The following is a 13,303-nucleotide window of genomic DNA, read 5'->3' as shown; positions in this document are numbered from 1 at the left end:
CACATGTTTGCTTGCATGCTTTATGCACTTATCATCATTAATTGCTCATTATTGCATGATCATCTCATTTGGCTTTGTGACATTATCATTGTTGTTTACCCATTTGAGGACAATTGTAAGACCATCCTTTGGCCATTGTTCCTATGATATGGAAGTGAGTTGTAAGACCATTTCATTGGCCACTCATCTTATTTTTGCTTGATGCATTTGATTGTATGTGAGGATGCAATTATAAGTCCCTGTAAGTTGGCATTTGCTTTCCTGTGATCATATGTTGCATTTGTTTGATTGTATGTGAGGATGCAATTGTAAGCCCCTGTAAGTTGGCATTTGCTTTCCTGTGATCATATGTTGCATTTGTTTGATTGTATGTGAGGATGCAATTGTAAGCCCCTGTAAGTTGGCATTTGCTTTCCTGTGATCATATTTTGCATTTGTTTGATCGTATGTGAGGATGCAATTATAAGTCCCTGTAAGTTGGCATTTGCTTTCCTGTGATCATATGTTGCATTTGTTTGATTGTATGTGAGGATGCAATTGTAAGCCCCTGTAAGTTGGAATTTGCTTTCCTGTGATCATAAGTTGCTTTGTTTGTTGTATGTGAGGGTACAATTGTAAATCCGTGTAATTTGGCATTTGTATTCCTATGATCATATGTTGGAAGTTAGAGTAAGCCCAGATAGATTGGCATCTGACATCCAAGTGTTTGCTCCCTTTGTTGGAGATTGGTATAAGTCCAGACAGATTGGCATCCGGTATCCACTTTCTTTCATTTTCTTTGTTGAGGAGATTAGTATAAGTCCATTGAGTGGCCTCTGATATCCATTTCTGTTTTAGGAGATTGGTGTAAATCCATCTATTGGTATCCGGTATCCGCTTTTTGTTTATGAGATTGGAGTAAGACCATTGAGTGGCATCCGGTATCATTTGTTTGTTTACTTTATCATCGCTTATTGCCCATTCCAAAGGACACACTTGAATCATCTTCTATATGATCTCAAGAGGTGAACTTTCTAAGAAGTTTTACAATCCATTTCCATCCATTCATTCCCATTATGTCCTAAACCTTTTCACACCTTACTTTTGAAACTTGAGATAGATATTGTGCAAACGTCTTCATGTTTTCAAATTAAAAACCTGGACCCAAGTCCTTGACTTTTTTCCAATTCCATTTCATAATACTTCTTTGAATTAATCTTAATCATACTTTGACCCTACTTGCATAATCATAATCAATTAACTTCACCCATTCAATTGTTTTTGTGGCTTTGTCCATTCTTGTTAAGTTTTCATACATGAGCTTAGGTTTGATTTATCTTAGTTGGTTGATGTCAATCTCACCTATTTGTCCTTAGTTGATTGAATTGTAAGTCTTCCTTGCTTATTATAGGGTTAACCCCTCACTAGCAAGTTGAAGTTGTTCTCACATGGTGGACTTGTTGTTTGTATAAGGTTGAGTTTTCTCCCGTGGATAACGTAAGACCTTAGGGCTTGTGTTTAAAATCGAATCCACTAACTTTTTGGAAGTTTTTAGCCGAACTACGGCGTTTTGATCCTTACCTTTGATGGAAGGTACGTAGGCAACGGGTTCATCCGTTCAAACCCAATAAAAATTGTATATTCTTCTCTCATCATCCCAATCATGTTTGCACAATATTTATGTCATAACAAATAACAATTTTATACAACAAGTGTGAAAAGGGCTCCCTAGGAGTACCTAGGACGTGATGGGTGCCTAACACCTTCCCATTGCGTAATTTACCCCTTACCCAGACTCTCTGATCTTTTTATTAGTTTTCTACGTGTAAAACTTCTTAGGCTTTTGTTCGCTTTTTAGCCAGTCCTTTGGATAAATAAAAGTGCGGTGGCGACTCGAATTCATTGTATGCTTTGCTTATGATTTAATCAATAAATCATATAGCGACGAATACACTGCTACAGAAAAGTGGCGACTCTGCTGGGGAAGCTCTCACCAGAATCCTTGGTTGATATTGCCTACTTTTCACCCTTTGTTGTGCTATATTGTTATTTGTTATATGACATATTTTTGTACAATTTGGGATAACTGTATTGATTGTAATGTGTGAATTGCTTGATATACAATTGTTGTTTGCTTTGGTGATCTGTGAGATGAGTTCTATACCCGAACTCGAGTGCACTCTAGGATAGGAGAATGGCATAGTCTTGTTGACTGGTGTGGAGTATTCCTTAGCCAGTTGACTTGCGAGCCCATTCACTTGGTGGAGGTCATGTTGGACTAATAATGTCACACAAGTTATTTGTGGTTAGGCATTATTCTTTCAATCATGTTCCACAGAAGCCAAGGACCGTAGTTTACCAAACCCATCTTGGCCTATTTTTAGGAACGTAGTGCGGAGGTCGTTCAGATGTCAGTTCTGATACGATTGTTACGCGATACTACACTCATAAGAGTTTCTCTTGAGAATATTCTTGGAATACGAGTATTCGTTCCTCCGATAATATTCGAAAGATGGAACGATGATTATGGGAACCTCTGATAGAACATGTCTGGCAGGTTTAAACCCTAGTACACTCCCTTTGGGTGGTTCTTAACCGAGACTCCATGCTCGTGACTCTCAACAAACCCGTGATTCATGGTTGAGTCGTTCAGACACCGTTAATATCAATGGATCCCGGATCAGGTGTAAAACCTAGAATCCACCAAAGCGGCTGGTTGATATTAAGGGTGTTCGAGCCGGTTCATGTACCGTTAATATCAATGGAACTTGGGTGTTGATAAGGTGAAAACCTAAATCCACCAAAATGGATGATTGATATTAGGGATACAATGAGCTTTCCCATGACCTTTGTTTGGTGTGCTTTGCTTGATCCTTGAATGTGTTTGTTGCATTCATACATTCATGCATTCATCTGCACTTCATGTCATCAAAAAAGAAAATTCTCAAGGAACTTAAAAGGGTTTTATTGGCAAAATTTTCAGACATGGAAAGACCGAAAAGGCATACGAAGAAGTACAGCTTTAGACAACCCGATGTAGAAGAGTTAAGGAATCTGACATCGTATGTATTAGATCCCTTGGGTTTCAAAGCTCGCTATGGGAAGCTCCTACCACTGCTGACTACTCAGGTTGATGAAGGATTGATGAGTACCTTAGCTCAGTTCTACGATCCGTTGCATCACTGCTTCTTATTCCCGGACTTCCAGTTGTTGCCAACTTTGGAGGAGTATTCTCATCTCATTGGGATTCCGATTCTGGATCAAGTGTCGTTCAGTGGCTTAGAGGATATTCCATCTGCTCGAGAGATTGCTAGCTTGTTGCACATAGATGAAGATCTGATTAGAGCTAATCTGACTACCAAAGGCGGAATTCGGGGTTTTCCTTCCGAGTTCCTCATTGCCCAAGCTACCTTTTATGGGAAGGCCATGAGTGAGGATGCCTTTGAGGCTCTGTTTGTGCTACTCATCTATGGATTGGTGTTGTTTCCCAACTTCGACAAGTTCGTGGACATGAATGCTATTAGGATCTTCTCAGTTCTTAATCCAGTTCCGACTTTGTTGGGCGATGCTTATGTTTCCTTGCACTCCAGGAATGCGAAAGGTGGAGGAGTTATTGTCTGCTGTCTACTCCTGCTGTACAAGTGGTTTATTTCGCACTTGCCGCAGACAGTTACTTTCAAGGAGAACAAGGGATGTCTACGGTGGTCTCAGAGACTCATGTCTCTCACCAATGATGATATCACCTGGTATGATCGCGTGTATGATACCGTTCAGATCATTGACTATTGTGGTGAATTCCCTAATGTGCCTCTTCTTGGCACATGTGGTGGGATCAGCTACAATCCTATTCTCGCACGTCGTCAGCTTGGGTTCCCCCTAAAGGATAAACCCCATAACATTCTGTTAGAAGGCGTATTCTTTCTGGAGGGTAAAGATCCCCAAGGCCTGAAAGCCAGATTTGTCCGTGCTTGGCGCAGTATTCGCAAGAAGGGTAGGAATGAGTTGGGTCCAAAGAACTGCATTGCTTTGGAGCCTTATATCTCTTGGGTCAGACAGAGAGCTGCCACCTACTTGATGCCGTACGATCATCCGAGACCTACACCGTTGGATGTGGCTGGGCCTTCAACCCTCCCTACCCAACGTGTAGAGGAGTTGAGAGAAGAAGACCTTTCGCGTGCTTGGATCCGTGGAAGGGAGGAATTGCTGCAGCAGCTCAAGGAGAAGGACGCTATGATTGAGTTCCTCGAGCACCGAGTGATCGATGATCCGAACGACACTTGGACTTCTCTGCTTCCTCAGTCTTCCAAATTCTGGAAGAGGAGATACGATCAACTTGCAAAGGAGAAAGCTGACATGGAAGCGGCCTATGAGAGAGAGATCAAGAAGTTGTGCACTTCTCGTCTTCCAGCATCCCGAGCTTCTAGGGATCCATAGGATGTCATTTACCTTTTCTCTTTGTAATAATTAAAAGAATGTTGTACTTCTTTGTCTCAATATTTTGAATGAAATATTTTCCATGAGTAATTAAAATGCTTTAATAAATTCGAAATATTGCAAATAACACCCTAAGGGTTCCTTGAAAAGAAAGCATTTGCACAAGCATTTCATGCATCATTTTTGCATAAGCAGGTACCCCTTTGTTTCTGGTCTTCTATTCCTAACCTTGTGTTCTTCATTTATTTTGAAGACAAGCTGACTCACCGGTATTATACGCGAGTCAACTCTGCAAGAGTCATGGAGCAATTGGAACAAGAGAACCGAGAATTGAAGGAAGAGGTCGCCAGACTTGGCGCTTTGATGGAGCAACTCCTTGCTGCCCAGAATCAGCCTACTCCGCCTCCTGCAACTCCTCCCCAGAGGACGGTTATTTCAGAGATAGCCACTTCTACAGTGCCGGTCAGTGTTCATCAGCCCAATGCTATGCCAGCCAGGTTCCCTTGGGGGATGCCTCCAGGCTTTATGCCAGATATTCCTGCGCCAACATTTGCTCATATGCCGGCATCTAGCCCGGTCCCTGTTCCCGCTCCTCCTGTCGTGCATACCATGCCAAGGGTAGACGACACCATCTATCACTCTGAGCCATCTGAGGGCTCAGACGTTCATGAGAAGATGGATGCTATGAACGGTCAATTCCTTGAGCTGAGAAAGGAATTGAGGACTCTCCGTGGTAAAGATCTCTTCGGCAAGTCTGCAGCCGAACTGTGCTTAGTTCCCGGTGTGAAGATACCGATCAAATTCAAGGTCCCTGACTTTGAAAAGTACAAGGGGAACACCTGTCCACTAGCTCACCTGGTCATGTACGCCAGGAAGATGTCGACTCAGACAGATAATGATCAACTCTTGATTCATTATTTTCAGGACAGTCTATCCAGTGCCGCGCTCAGATGGTACATGAGCCTGGACAGTGCCAATATCAGATCCTTCAATGACCTTGGCGAAGCTTTTGTCAAGCAATATAAGTACAATGTCGATATGGCGCCTAACCGAGATCAACTCAGGTCCATGTCGCAGAAAGACAAAGAGTCGTTCAAGGAGTACGCCCAGAGATGGCGAGAGCTGGCAGCTCAGATCACTCCACCGCTGGAAGAGAAAGAAATGACCAAGATCTTTCTGAAGACTCTTGGCTCATTCTATTATGAGCGGATGGTAGCGAGCGCTCCCTCTGATTTCACCGAGATGGTGAACATGGGGATGCGTCTCGAAGAAGGTGTCCGTGAAGGACGGTTGGCTAAAGATGATAGCTCTTCCTCTAAACGATATGGAGCGTTTAAGAGGAAAGAAGGGGAAGCACACGCTGTGCAGTCTCAGCCTAAACATAGAAGACCCTCTGTTCAGAGGAAGCCTGCACATCGTGCCGGACATCAGCACTAGGTGGCTCATATAGCACCTGTATTCAAAGATAATGCTCAGCAATATCAACATCAGCAGCAATATCAACAACCGCAATACCAACAACAACAACAACGTCCACAGCAACAGGCTTACCAGCCTCGTGGAAGTACAACCAATCAAGCTAATGTGAATTATGACAGGAAGAAGATCAGCTTCGATCCAATTCCTATGACATATGCAGAGCTTTATCCCTCCTTGTTGGAGAGGAAATTGGTTTCTCCCAGGGATCCTCCTGCCATTCATGCAAATCCTCAATGGTGGTACAAACCAGACCAGCATTGTATCTACCATTCCGGTGCTCCGGGCCACAATGTAGAGAACTGTTTCCCACTGAAGACTAAGGTTCAAGACCTTATGAGAAGTGGAATTCTGAGTTTTGAAGACTCAAGCCCGAATGTCACCAAGAACCCATTGCCTTCGCATGGGAAATCTGTGAATATGATCCAGGAGTGCCTTGGGAAGTACAAGGTCAAGTATATAAGTCACATCAGGCAGTCGTTGGTTGGATTACACCGTACGCTGTGTCAGTACAGCTACTTGGAGCATAACCATGACAAGTGCCGCGTCTGTTCGGTTAATCGCTGGGGTTGCGATCAAGTCCGCAAAGAGCTTCAGAAGTTGTTGAATGAGGGTACCATTGAGATTCTGCAAAATCTCAATGTTGATGAAGTTGAGCCTGAGGTGAATGTCATTTCACCAGTGTTCAAACTGCCTGAGCCCGTTGTTATTCGCTATAATAGCAACAAGCCGAAGGCTTCCCCTTCTTTGATCATTAAACCTGCAGGCCCTGTGCCCTATTCATCTGATCGAGCTGTGCCATTCCGGTACAATCCTGTTGCTGTCCAGGATGGGGTCGAAATGCCTTTGCCTTCCACTTCCGTGACCAATGTAGCTGATGTCAGCGGGTTGACCCGAAGTGGTCGTGTATTTTCTGCACCTGCCAAAGCCCCTGCTGTTTCTGAATCTGTTGAACGTCCTGTGGGGACCGCTGTGAGCATTCAGAATCCGGCACTTGATGTTGCCAAACCCTCCTCATCCGTACAAAAGACTCCTGTTTCTTCGGTTGGCCCGAGTGGCATTGTTGATGAAGAATCTAATGAGATGCTGAAGCTCATCAGAAAGAGTGAGTACAACATTGTAGACCAGCTTCTACACACGCCCTCCAAGATTTCTATCCTTTCTTTGCTGCTGAATTCAGAACCCCATAGGGAGTCTCTGCAGAAAGTCTTGGACCTGGCGTATGTTGATCACGACGTCACCCTCGAGCAGTTTGATAGTATTGTTACAAACATTACCGCTTGCAACACTTTGAGCTTTTGTGACGCTGATCTCCCTGAGGAGGGAAGAGACCACAACATGGCTTTACATATCTCCATGAATTGCAAATCAGATGCAATGTCCAATGTGCTGGTGGACACTGGATCTTCCTTAAATGTATTGCCAAAATCCACACTCTCCAGATTGTCATATCAAGGTCCTCCTATGAGGCAGAGTGGGGTTGTTGTGAAAGCATTTGATGGGTCGCGCAAGACCGTGATTGGGGAAGTTGATCTCCCAATCAAGATAGGACCAAGTGATTTCCAGGTTACTTTTCAAGTAATGGATATCCACCCATCTTATAGCTGTCTCTTGGGCAGACCATGGATTCACGAGGCTGGCGCCGTGACATCCACCCTACACCAGAAGTTGAAATTTGTCAAAAACAAGAAATTGGTTGTAGTAGGGGGAGAAAAGGCTCTCCTGGTTAGCCATCTGTCTTCTTTCTCGTACATTGACGCTGAGGATGAAGTTGGAACTCCATTCCAAGCTTTATCTATTGATGAACCAATCGAGAAGAAGTCTCCTTCATTCACTTCCTACCGTGATGCTAAGCTGGCCATTGAATGTGGTGCAGTTGCTGGATTAGGGAAAGTGCTTGAACTTGAAGATAACAAATCCCGGGCTGGCATTGGCTATTGTTCTGGGGCATGCAATGAGCAAGGTTTGTTCACAAGTGGAGGATTCGTCCATGCTGATCAACCTGAAGAAGAGGAAGTTGCTGCTATCATTGAAGAAGATGCAGAGGATGAGAGCAATTTTGTTATTCCTGGTGGTGTCTGCCACAATTGGGTCGCTGTGGATGTTCCTGCAGTTATCCATAGATCAGAGTAAATTGTTCACTTTGTTTAAAACCCTTCTCCCATGCCAAAAGGAGAAGTGATGACATTATTGGCAAAGCATATATACAATGATGTTTTCATTCAATTTTTGCATTGTTTAACATTTGTTTTTCCTTTGTTTTCACTTTTTGCTTTTCGTTATGAAATCAGTGATCACAAAAAACCATAAAAACAAAAATAAAAGCAAACACTTTTCATCTGCATAATGATTTGTTTGTCTGAATTTTGAAGTTTTTCATTAACCAAAATCATTATGCAGGTTGATCCTAAAACCCATTGAACATAATGATCCAACGCCATCTCCCAACTTTGAGTTCCCTGTATTTGAGGCAGAGGAAGATGATGTTGAAGGGATTCCTGATGAGATTACCCGTCTCCTTGAGCACGAAGAGAAGATCATTCATCCGCATCTCGAAGACTTGGAAACAGTCAACTTGGGGTCCGAGGACTGTGTCCGCCTGGTGAAGATTGGGGCACTCCTTGAAGGGTCTGTCAAGGAAGATTTGATTAGCTTGCTACGAGAATATTCAGATATCTTTGCTTGGTCCTATGAAGACATGCCGGGTTTAGATACAGATATTGTGCAACATTTCCTGCCTTTGAAGCCTGAGTGCGTGCCTGTGAAGCAGAAGCTCAGAAGAACTCATCCAGATATGGCAGTAAAGATCAAAGAGGAAGTTCAGAAGCAAATTGATGCGGGGTTTCTGGTGACTTCTACATATCCTCAATGGGTGGCCAATATTGTGCCTGTTCCTAAGAAGGACGGAAAAGTCCGTATGTGCGTTGATTACAGAGATTTGAATAAAGCTAGCCCAAAAGACGATTTTCCTCTACCACACATTGACATGTTGGTAGACAATACAGCTAAGTTCAAAGTCTTTTCCTTTATGGACGGATTTTCCGGATATAATCAAATCAAGATGGCACCCGAGGATATGGAGAAGACAACATTCATCACACCTTGGGGAACATTCTGTTATCGAGTGATGCCCTTCGGTTTGAAGAACGCCGGAGCCACGTATCAACGAGCCATGACTACCTTGTTTCACGACATGATGCACAAAGAGATAGAAGTCTATGTTGATGATATGATTGCTAAGTCCCGAACGGAAGTTGAACATGTTGAGCATTTGTTGAAGCTTTTTCAGCGCCTGAGGAAGTTCAAACTTCGCCTGAATCCGAACAAATGTACATTTGGAGTCCGTTCTGGTAAGTTGTTGGGTTTTGTGGTAAGTGAAAGAGGTATTGAAGTTGATCCTGCAAAGGTCAAAGCAATACAGGAGATGCCTGCACCCAAAACTGAGAAGCAAGTCCGAGGTTTTCTTGGCCGCTTGAACTACATTTCCAGAATTATATCCCACATGACTGCCACATGTGCGCCGATATTCAAGCTCCTCCGGAAAGATCAGTCTCATGATTGGACCGAGGATTGCCAGAAAGTGTCGCAACCCGAAAAATACGGTCTGCGAAAAAACAACCGGCGAGAAAGAAAATGACAGAAGAGTCGCCACCGTGCGTTATTTATCCCAAAGGAGGGAAAGGAAACGCTCGAAGTAAACCTAGAGAAAGGAAAGGAAAAGACAAGGTCTCGCAACCAAATCTTGGGTTCGGGAGTCGATTATGCGAAGGGAAGGTATTAGCACCCCTACGCATCCGTAGTACTCTACGGGATCCACTCTTGTTTGTTTCTTGTCTAAAGGGTGTGTGTTATATCTAATGTACTATTTACTAAAAGGGTCAAGAGAAAAATGACTCGCACAGATATCGCATCCATTGCATACGTATCTCATCTGAAATGAGAATCAGAGTCTTCGTAGCTCGGCTACCTATGGGTGAAGGATAAGTGTGCTCGCTAAGACATCGCGTCTTATGCCTACGTATCTCATCGGGAATGAGAATCAGAGCAAAACGTAGTTCGAACTAACTACGGGATATAAGGGTCTCGATTGCAACTAGGGCGAGAGAAAGGGAAAGTCTCAATCACAACGAGGGCGAGAGAAAACAAGGATTAGTTGTTAGTTGTTAGTCAAACTCGGCAAGACATCGCATCTTGTGCCTACGTATCTCATCTGAACATGAGAATCAGAGTTGCCGTAGTTCGGCTACATAGGGATTGCCATCTGAACATGGCACCTACACACAAAAAGGTGGCAAACATGGAGCCCGACTGCCAATCACTGGACTTACATCAGCATCCGAACCAAAACACACGCAAAAGGGCAAACGTGGAGCCCGACTGCCAATCACTGGACTTACATCAGCATCCGAACCCAACAAACCCACACTGGAACCCGAATGCCACTCGATGGACTTACATCAACTTCCAAGCACACAACAACCAAACAAGTTAATAGGGAGTCGGGAACTCGAGCCTATAACTGTCAAGCACACACAAAAAGAAAAAAAAGAAAGGTGCCCGGAGTGGTCTCGCACGACCACCTGCCTACATACCTCGTCTGGAACAAGGATCAGGGCGATGTAGTTCCCCTGGATAGGGGGGTTTCCATCTGAATATGGACTTACAAAGGAGGACACCAGTTGTGTCAAAGGAGAGTGGGCAATGTGTTCACATCCTAGCAGTAGGTGTCGCAGCTCGCTGAATCGAGTCTTAGGCAGTTACCTCTTTGCAATAGAACGGACTACATGCCACAAGATCGGAGACGCTCAGAAAGGTCTAGAAGTGGGGAAGCTCTGCCCTAGAGTTGTCATGCAATATGTACTTAGGTGTTAGGATTTACGAATGGGAACATCTACCTAATGTTAGCATGCAAAGAATATGGGAATTCTACCTATGTTATCATACAAAAAGATATGGGAATCCTACCTATGTTATCATACAAAGGGTTCTATCTAATGGGTGCTACCTAATCGGAACAAGAATCGACGAATGGAGCAAGGAGAAGGAGAAGGGTTAGGGATAAGGGTAGATGGCGATGCATGAAGCAATCGACTTACAAGGTTGATGGCGATGCATAAAGCAATCGACTTACAAAAGGGTGGATGAATACGTGCTGGTTCTGTTAGGTTTTGAAAAAATGATTACTCGACGTTGGATCGAGGTTTTGGTCTTGTTTTGAAATGGTGATCGGGTGTTCATTTTATTTCTTGTATTAACAGATGAATAAAGAATGAAAGAGTAAATTTTATACATTTCATGGGAGAGGGGTACATTTGTTATGAATGGGGGTTCAAAGTCAACAATTAAATCGGGTCCAAATAATGCAATGCATGAGTGTAAGTGCAAGAGAACCGGCTCATTGTAAGAAAGCCCAAGAGTAAGCTATGTGAGGTTGATGGCGATGCTTAAAAAGCAATCGACTTACGAGGGTGTGAAAAAAAAGGGCTCGATATTAAATCGAGAAAAGTATGATTTTTATAAGTTTAAAAATGGTTTTGCATGCATGATGAACTTAATAGACAACAAATCTATGATAATGAAACTATGAAAAATAATGAAGCATAAACATAACAAAAAAAGATATTAACAAAATACTAAAAGAATAAAAAATGTAAAAAAAAAAAAAAAAAAAAATGCCACTTATGAGTATTGAACCCACCCCACTCAAGAATAAGATACTACCCTTCTCCACCAGACCACTCATCATCAGTTGTCATCTACATAACAACTTAAACATATAAACCAGACTAGATTGGAAAAAAAACAAAAAAAAGGAACATAAAACAAACAAAAATGAAGGTCTGTTGGTTTCTTTTTTAATGGGGGATAAATTAAAAATATGAAAATAATTATTAACTAAACCTAAGAATTCTAAAACCCTTAATATTTCCGAGAACCTATTTTATTTAAAAATGAAATAAAAATAAATAAATAAAAAAAATAAAAAAAGGAAATGATTTGGGGGAGGGTACGAAATCCAGGTTTCGTTTGTCTTCCTCGAGAAGACAGACTTCTTTCTCTCTCAAACTCTCATCGCGTCTCTCCTTCACGCCCACTCACTCAAAATCACTCGTCCCCAACCTTTACTCTCTCCGTCCCTCAATCGTTCCTCACTTCGGTCATCATTTTCAACGAACTCGCCTTCCTCAGTCTCTCTCACTTCTCACAACCTCAAACCCAAAGACGCAACAGTAAAGAGATTCAGAGGGAAGACAAAATGGTGCTCACCTTTGGATGTGTTTCGGCGGTGGCAGCTAGCTTGCAATGAGCTCTCTTTGTTAGGTTTCAAAGTTCCCCGCCGTTTTTTGCAAACAGGTTCGTCCCCTTTATCGTATTAGGTTTTCTTTTGGTGGTCGCCTCCTCCTCTTTCTGTTGCTTGCCTCCCACCCCTCTTACTGATTTGCTCTCTATTTATCCTCTGTAAATTAGGGTTTGGATTTGGTCTGTGCTGTTCAAAAGGAGTAAATCTGCAAAGCAATTTGGATGCTCAGAAATTGGAGTGGTCCTCTTTGTGCTAGATTCGAAAAGGTAAATATGAACCCATGCTTTCTCCCTCTGTTTTTGTCCTAATGCCAATTTGGGATATTTGGTAATTTCTACAGTTTTGACTAATGAGTTTGTGTTTTTTACCGCAGGTTACCATGTTCCCATGAGCATTTTGGTCTATAACCATGGAGTTGGATTATTGTATTTTGGTAACAAGTGAATTGGTTCATAGATGCATGAAAGCTTGCACTTGAAAGCCTTCACATATAGAAGCCAACAGCCTACGTCTAACAAGGTTCAAAAGTTAGGTTGGATTACCATATGATCTTGAGAATCCCTTAGACAATACTGAACTTCTTCAGGATCAATTAGATTACCTTCCAGATTTATGCAAATTTCAGTATGAAAGCAGTGGCTTATTTATAATAACCACAACGGAGCCTGTTTTGGGTTGCTCATATTGCTGCAGCAATTCTTAAGACAAAATAATGCAATGGTTGTAGTGTGGAATCTCAGGAAGTGTTATGTGAAGCAATTTGAGGAAGAAAGGTAACTGCAGGAAGCACCGTCGACTTCAATACGCATGGCATAGTTTGCTGTCCTGGAAAAGTTTACCGGTTTACTTTGTGTTTTGGTGTATCACGATTTTCCATTGATTATGATGTAGCAGTGTTAACTGATGCAAATTGTTGGCAATGTTGCAGGATCGGTGCCGACTACAACGCTCAATTGCGTACTGGTTTGAGGCAGCTCACGTCATAATAAATGGTAAGCTTCCGAAAACAGTTTCGGTTTTGATTGCTGCTCTGGTTTGATGCCTATTCCATCATGGGCGAATTCCATCAGTAAACCGGCAAATTAATGCATTTCCTTAAACTCGTTCTGTTTC

The sequence above is a fragment of the Lathyrus oleraceus genome, chromosome 7 (genome assembly GCF_024323335.1).
Source record: "Lathyrus oleraceus cultivar Zhongwan6 chromosome 7, CAAS_Psat_ZW6_1.0, whole genome shotgun sequence".
Classification (NCBI taxonomy): domain Eukaryota; kingdom Viridiplantae; phylum Streptophyta; class Magnoliopsida; order Fabales; family Fabaceae; genus Lathyrus; species Lathyrus oleraceus.
The sequence above is the reverse complement of the archived record's forward strand: the minus strand, read 5'-3'. Positions refer to the sequence as shown.